This window comes from Neofelis nebulosa, chromosome 5 (genome assembly GCF_028018385.1).
Source record: "Neofelis nebulosa isolate mNeoNeb1 chromosome 5, mNeoNeb1.pri, whole genome shotgun sequence".
Taxonomy (NCBI): Eukaryota; Metazoa; Chordata; class Mammalia; order Carnivora; family Felidae; genus Neofelis; species Neofelis nebulosa.
Genome location: NC_080786.1, coordinates 122,822,645 through 122,830,339, shown reverse-complemented (window position 1 = coordinate 122,830,339; position 7,695 = coordinate 122,822,645).

Here is a 7,695-nt window from a genome sequence, read left to right as displayed (position 1 = left end):
AGCGTCCGACCTCAGCCAGGTCACGATCTCGCGGTCCGTGAGTTCGAGCCCCGCATCAGGCTCTGGGCTGATGGCTCGGAGCCTGGAGCCTGTTTCCGATTCTGTGTCTCCCTCTCTCTCTGCCCCTCCCCCGTTCATGCTCTGTCTCTCTCTGTCCCAAAATAAATAAAAAAACGTTGAAAAAAAAATTAAAAAAAAAATGTTAGTATTAACTCTCAATGAATAGAATTACAATTATGTGTATTAAATATGAGCACTTTATTTTTTTTTTTAATTTTTTTTCAACGTTTTTTATTTATTTTTGGGACAGAGAGAGACAGAGCATGAACGGGGGAGGGGCAGAGAGAGAGAGAGGGAGACACAGAATCGGAAACAGGCTCCAGGCTCCGAGCCATCAGCCCAGAGCCTGACGCGGGGCTCGAACTCACGGACCGCGAGATTGTGACCTGGCTGAAGTCGGACGCTTAACCGACTGCGCCACCCAGGCGCCCCAAGCACTTTAAAAATTATATTCCACAGTAGTTACTTTGTTTCAATCACAATTAGAGATGCATCTCTTTATTACTTAATATATTAAAAAATGTTGGTATTAAAGAATAAAAAAATAATTTTTAAACATTTTAAAACATCTACCACTACTATGCAAAAGTAACAGGAGTCACAATATACATAGCCAAATATGTTAATAAAAATTTATTCCTTCAAAAGACATTCTTCTGGATAGGATCTTTGGAAAGTACTTATAAATTTAGAATGCTATAGCATTAATGGTGTTTAATATAATAAATACCATATTGCTTTTTAATAATATATCTGCCACTTTTGAGATATAATCATTTTTAAAGGAAATTTGAAGATGTATTCTTCTGGGACCAGTAAAGAGAGAGACCAATATTCATGTAAGGAACTTCTTCTCTAATTTCCATATATTTTATAAATTTTCCCTTTACTTTTGCTCTAAGAAAGTTCAGATAAGATATTTAGTCATGTAGCAGCACCTGGGTGGCTGAGTGAGTTAGGTGCCCGACTCGATTTCCGCTCAGGTCATGATCTCACAGTTCGTGGGATGGAGCCGTGCGTGTGTCAGGCTCCAGGCTGATAAGGTGGAGTCGGGTTGGGATTCTCCCTCTCCCTCTCTCTCTTTTCCCCTATCCTCTCTCTCAAAATAAATAAACTTAAAAAAAAAAAGATACTTAGTCATGTATTAAACCTTAATTTAGAAACTAAATGATTGAATACTTTCATAGCTACATTATCTAGCTAATTAATGTCAATGACCTCTAACCAAAGACTAAAGGAATACAGCCGTAGTTACAGTTAGGAACTACACACACAGTAGAATGAACTGTCCAACATCCCAATAAGAGGGTACTCAAATAAACTTACTATAGGTTTGGATTTATGTTTTGTGATTTTAGGGAGAGGTTAGGAAGCAAGGCTTTGCTCTTTGATTGGATTGGTTTTAATGTCAGGAAGTGAGGGGAATGTGTGACTCCAGTGAGGCTAAAACTATTCAGTAGAGGCAGGAGTCACTCGTTTTAGCCAGGATAAGGTGAAATTTGGTTATTTTTATGGTTTGGATAATGTCCTTTGTTTGTATTCAGACATGAGTACAGAGTGGTCTTGTTTTTATCTTGAACCATTATGGTCAGAGTAACTTTACTGATGTTGATACTCTGTGAAATTGTTTATGTGCCACAGAACACCAAGACCTAGCTATCACGTCTCAGATATCAGGGGTTACTTTTCTATTTCTCAGTAATCTGCATAAAATTTCTATTAATCTATATATCTCTATCCATTGTCAATCTCCTAACTTGCTCTCTGCTTTTTAATCTTACTCTTTTCTCATTCAGCCTTTACAGTGATTTTAGGAAACACACTCTGATCATTCCCATTTCTCTTATTACTCTTCAGTGACATCCCTCTACCTTCAGAACATGGTCCAACCTCCTTAACAAGGATTAGAAAGATCCTCAGTGCCTTGGCCCAGCCAATTTATCCACAAGGATTTGAGAAAAAACAAAGCTGGAGAAGTTTTACTTCATCAACCTGACTTAGCTAACACTCCGATATAGAAAACTGGCATTTACTCATTTTATGAAAAGGGCAAAGCAAATATATCCTCCTGCTTTTCTTTCCAGATTCTTGCTCTTAAACTAAGACCTCCAGTACAAATGAAGGCGCACCCGTGTATGAGTGTCACATGCATACACGCACAGGTACACACACTATCACCCCATCCTCTTCCAATTGTTATATAATTATTTCATTTCTCCTAATATGACATTCTTTCCTTTGCCTCAGAGAATTAGTTCATCATTTACAATAGATTAGAGTATTCACTGCTATTGCCCTTGTTCTACTGTCCCACCCCTCCTCCGAACTCGGGATATTCTGACTCAACATTCATAGCTCAGTTTAGAAGTCACTCCCTTCTATTTGTGGAACAAACTACCATAACAGGTCTTTCTCCTTGATTAATTTGGAAGCTTATTCAGAGCCCATGACATTTATGCCTTTGTATTTTCAATATCCAGAACTGCATTTGACCTGTAGAAGGGGTAGTTAATAAAGTTAGTTTAATATTAGTAAGACTTTAGAGTCCTGAGAAAACACAAAGTGAAATTATTTTCACCTATTTCCAACCTACAGTTATTAACATATTTCATGGAGGGATGTACAATAATTATACCTTTATTTTATTGATTTAGCTTATCTGTTCAATGTAACATATCTAAGTATTGTTCTGTGCTCACATTGGTCAATCAACATTAATCTTTATATTTTCCGAGTTAATGATAATCAGGGATCATGGCTCCTTTATTTTGGCTCACATCAGTTTCCTTTCTTTGTGAAACATAAATACATAAACCTATATCATTTTTAAAAAATGAAATTTGGAAGAAAAATATAGGAAATTTCCCAAAAGTCTTGTCACTAAAATACGGGAGAAATATTTTTGGTCACTGCAAAAATTATCCATAATATGAAATAAAAAAAAGATGTCTTTCACAACCTTACTTTATCTGTTTTTTTTTTTTTAATTATTTTTGGTAGTAAAATTAGTCTGCTTTCCACAAAAGAAATCAATTGACAAAAGAAGTTATCTTTCTGAAAAAGGCAGAGAACAACAGTGTAATATTTAAGCCTCTGCTTCAGGTTCCAGAAAAGTTTGTTAAAATCATAATTATTAGAAGAAGAGTGATAGTAAATTTCAAAAGCAATCTAAGCTGTTAAAAAGATTATAGGAATCCTTTCCCCACCCACTCCCCCCCAAAAGAACAGCCAGGTTTTTTGCCCCTAACAATAAAAATACATTCTTCACTAGTTTAAATAATAGATTTAAATAGAAATGAAGACAATATGCTCATTGGTTACAAGTAAATTTAATACACTTTATATCTCAAACAAAGGTCTTCAGGCAAAATCATAGTATATACATACCTCAACATTTTATTTTACTTTATGCATATGTATGTGTGTGGATGTATATAATACTGAAATGTATATACTGATATGTATATATATACATACATGTCTGTGTATATTCAAAAAGGCCCCTTTTTAAGTCAAGTTCCACATTGTCTAGTTTTTAAACATCACGTACTAAACATGATACATCCTAACGTATCATGTACATATTCTTGTCTGGGTACCTTTGAAGTGACAAAAGAGTTAAAAAAATGCTCTGAGAGTTTGAATGCAGAATCTTTCTAGGTTTTTATTATAATTTTCTTAGTATTTCTTGGTTAAAGTATTTACACCCACAACTTTTGTTGAAATCTCACATTATATTTACATTAATATGGATCAACTATTTAGTTTAATGCATATCAAGGACTCTACCAATTCCTTATGAAGTTTGAAAACTTGCAAAAGTTTGGAAAGGAGAGATCAAGGCCAATTTCCTTTGATAATGTTACCATAATTATCTTCCTCTTTCAGATCATACTTGGCAAACTGCTTGGCCTTCTCATTCAGTTTCTTTTGTAAAATGAAGTGTTGGACTATATGACATTTATAAACATTTATGTCTCCAAAATTCTATAATACAACATTTACAATACCTTTCCTTCAACATTCCATATTTGGATTGAAATAATTTATGGGATTCATTTATTTATTGATTTTTACTTTAGTTTTAGTTTCCTCTTGTGAGTATCTTCAAACTAGGAATCTTTTCTACTGGATTTTCCCAGTCCTGCTGTTGAATGAACAATTCAGTAAGAACCTTCTTAAAAGCTAAAGGAATTGGATGTGTAATGTGGAATCTCAATATCCAAGGAAAAAAAGAGAAGTTCATAGCAGGAGAATCAATAAGGAACAAAAAAGTATAAAAAAGTGTGAATACAGTCCCAGGGAGAGGAATCAAAGTGGCTCACACAAAGACACAGCACTGACCACATTAATCAACTGGAAAAGGTTCAGAGAAAAGACTTCACAATTCTCATAATAAAGGTAGAAGTTCAGAAAAGGCTTTAAGAAAATACTCTGAGGTTCGTTGATCTCCCAGAGGGCATAAGACAGCTAAATGTGGAAGTGTTCATAAAACAAAGAGATAAAAGAAAACACAGTCTGAAAGATCTCTCTACTGCACACTGACCCAACTTACCACCTTGGAAGTTTTGTTCGAACATTGATTTTAAATAGCTAAATAGAGGGAAAGGGACATTATACTAAGCTAAGTCTAAAAAAAACAAGACTACTGAGGCTGCGGAGAGCTCTTCAGGTATACCAAGATTTACTTTATACTTAGAGCTATATGGTTATACTTTATAGAATTTTGAAATGTGTACCACACTCTTGCTATTAAAATAGTAAGAAGCTCTTTGTGAATTGATAAATATCTTGCTCTTTTCTCAAGCCTAACAATGCTTTGAAATTCATAGAACCTAAAAAAAAAAGGAAAACAAAATAAAAAACAAGAACCTGATTTTGTAATGTCAAAGGAACAAAAGATAAAACATGATTGAAATATCTAAATTGTATGATCCATTTATTTTAAAAATCCAGACTGGGAACCACCAGGGAATGTATAAACACAGACCTATTTTAATGTAGATGGATAAAGACAGACAAGCAGAGATAAGAAAAGATTTGGTAAAACTCAAGGGAATGTTATTTCTGTCTCAACTTTAAAAAACACACAAAATGTCCCTTTTCTAAATTTACAGAGTTTCTATTGTTTAAGGAGTTGAAAAAGATTCATGCTTGGCATCAAAACTGAATGTCCTATAATCTCATTGAGAAGGGGAGGGAGTAAGAGGAGAGGAAGGAAAGAAGGGAGGAGCAGAGGGAGGTAAGGAGAGAGGGAGACAGACATAAAGAGAAAAAGAGAGAGGGGGAATTATTTGAGATGAACAAAGGTATCCTATGATGGGCAGAAAATAATGTGGTAGATTCCCTATAAATGAAAATCAATACTTCAGCAGGGATACTTATAGTTTAAAATTTAAGAGTACTCTTATATCCTCCCAAAGTCATCCTACAGGGTACATTTTGTTTTGAGAGAGGCCAATTTAAGTCTCCAATTTAGCCAGTTCATAAATAAGATTCATGAATATTCATTCAAATTTAAGGTAGTATGTTTTTCAGTAAGAGTTAATATTTATTTTGCAATGGACACTTGAGTTTAGAGTGCTTACTATTGTAAACCTTAAGAAAGGACTGCAATTTAAATAAAAAATACAAAGATAAATGTTAAATACATAGAATTCACTTTCATACTGGAAATGTTAGACAAAGTAAAACCAACTTAATCTTGATACATGACCCTAATTATAAACAGTTTGAACACTCTTTAAGTTTGAAAAAGATTAAAATTATAGACATTTATTTACATTGTATAATGGATGAATAGCAGAATTAACTCATTGAGCTACAATTAAGTTGTCTTTAGAGAAAATGGCAATAAGAATGATAAAAGGAATAATAAATTGGCCTATGGTTTTCATTCCACATGAATAGTTAGCTATGAGGTGTCATGAAGATGCCAAGAAATTCTCAAAATCCAATTCATTTTAATTAAAAGAAATAATACATTACTAGGAACTTTTTAGAAGGCTGTAAAAGGAGAGTGTATCTAAACAAAGAAAGGGTATTGCAGTGTCTAATACTGAAAAAAATCAGGAAACAATGCTTTAATTGAATTTGTACTTATTGTTTTAATTAGTTAAATAGGATCATATTAGTCTACAGCTATATACTTTGTGGATGCATTTTTTTTTTTCAGTTGAAACACATGCTGAGTAGCTTAAGGACAAACATAGGAATAAGAATGGTTTTATTCTTGAACTTTGTATCTTTTCTTTCCTTTTAAATAATTTTTAAAGGTTTGTTTATTCATTCATTCATTCATTCATTCATTCATTAATTTATTTATTTATTTGAGAGAGAGAGAGAGAGAGAGTAAGCATGAGCAGGGAGGGCCAGAGAGAGAGAGGGAGAGAATCCCAAGCAGATTCCATGCTGTCAGCACACAGCTGGATGCAGGGCTCTATTTCACCAACCTCCTGGTTTATCTCATGACTTGAGCCGCTAAGATCAAGAGTCAGACACTTAAGGGGCGCCTGGGTGGCGCAGTCGGTTAAGCGTCCGACTTCAGCCAGGTCACGATCTCGCGGTCCGTGAGTTCGAGCCCCGCGTCAGGCTCTGGGCTGATGGCTCGGAGCCTGGAGCCTGTTTCCGATTCTGTGTCTCCCTCTCTCTCTGCCCCTCCCCCGTTCATGCTCTGTCTCTCTCTGTCCCAAAAATAAATAAAAAACATTAAAAAAAAATTAAAAAAAAAAAAAAAGAGTCAGACACTTAACTGACTGAGGCACCCAGGTGCCCCACTTGTATCTTTTCTTATTCATATCACATTTCCTAAAAATTGTAATTTTTAATACAGCAAAGTAAGGTGCACTCCTTTTTCTGTTGTTCATTAAACAATTTTCAGGTGTCATTTATTAAGTACTAATTTTATTTTGCATAATTCCTTTGCCAATAGTTATATGATAACCAAGTCTGAATTTCCTGCCAGAGTTAATATTTAGCTGTACAAAATGACCAAATAAAATATATCTAAATCATTTTACTTAAGAAACTATTGTTTGAAATGTAATGTTCCAAGGTAATGTAATACCTACAATAAACCAAATACAGAATTAAAATAATGATAATTCTATCTTTTTACATAGTAATGAAGTTAGATTAATTCACTTAAAGATTCCAGAGAATCCCCTCAGAGTACACAATAGCTATGTTCTCAATAAATGAATTGCCTAATCACTATTGGTTTTGGATATATTTTATATAGGTAACCCTATGCTACCATTCCCCATTATTTGATTATCAATATTCCATATAGAAAAGTTTTTTTTTTTAATTTCCATGTTAAATTTATTTAAGATAGAAATAACATTTTTTCTTTTTCTTTTTTAAAGTTTATTTATTTTGAGAGAGGGAGAGAGAGAGCACAAGCAGGGAAGAAGCAGAATGAGAGAATCCCGAGCAGGCTGCACTGTCAGTGTGGAGCCCAACACAGGGCTGGAACTGACAAACTGTGTGATCATGACCTGAGACAAAACCAAGAGTTAGACGTTTACCCGACTAAGCCACTCAGGCACCCAGTAAAAATTTTCCTATGTTATTTTCATGTTATTCATCTGTGCAGGTTTTTAATTTCAAGAAGATCATTGTATTTACGTATCA